The following is a 915-nucleotide window of genomic DNA, read 5'->3' on the forward strand; positions in this document are numbered from 1 at the left end:
GTTGTGTAGGCTTCCTATTTATTGTTTCTTTTGATACTCTTGGGAAGGAACCAGTCTTTATCTCTTGGTTGTCCTGAACTTTGAGCTGCAGGGAGCCAGGGCAGTACCTTCTTAATTTGTATATACACATTCCAGTCCATGGGTCCATGTAACAGTCAGAACAATTACTAAAGGGAACAGAAGTGATTTCTGTCACACAGAATACAGTCTGACATTGCTGACTTAGTGTCTTTCAGAAGTGGTGTCTACAGAGTCTTTCCTGACCAGTGACTAGGATCCCTGCCTCTTTTGTAATGTTATCCTTGCTTCTTATATGCCAATACTGTGGGGATTTGGAGATGCAGAAATGTTATTTAGTCATGCACCACCAGACTAAACTCAAGTCACCATAAAGTGACCCAGCCCAGATCCATAGAGTGGTGTCTAAATTTGTCATTTAATAGCAGGTGTTTGGACGTGGTAGGAGTAATAAGGGTATCTGACAATCTGGGCAGTTTTGGTAGGGTTTCCTTCTCCAGAGAGACTTCTCCTATCTTTTTGTATCTTCTCTGGGAATGAGCTCTGCATAAGCCTCAATGGAGTTGGTCTGGTTCCAAAGGGGAAATAGAAAAATGTTGCCTTTTATCCATAGTCTAGCTCTTAATACATGTAAGAGTACAGGAAGAATTTCTAAGTATTTCAGGAATCCATGAAGGAAAAGGACAAGATTGGATGGGGCCCTGGGCAGCCTGGTCTAGCATTAGGTGGGATGGTTAGTGGCCCTGCATGTGGCAGGGGGGTTGGAGATTAATGATCCTTGAGGTCCCTTCCAACCCTGGCAATTCTGTGATTCTGTGAAAAGGAAGCAATCCAAATTTATCTGCTGTCAGAATATCAGCAAATAACAGAAAGTCCCTATGCCTACATTTTCCTACC

The sequence above is a fragment of the Phasianus colchicus genome, chromosome Z (assembly GCF_987193195.1).
Source record: "Phasianus colchicus chromosome Z, bPhaCol1.hap1.1, whole genome shotgun sequence".
Taxonomy (NCBI): Eukaryota; Metazoa; Chordata; class Aves; order Galliformes; family Phasianidae; genus Phasianus; species Phasianus colchicus.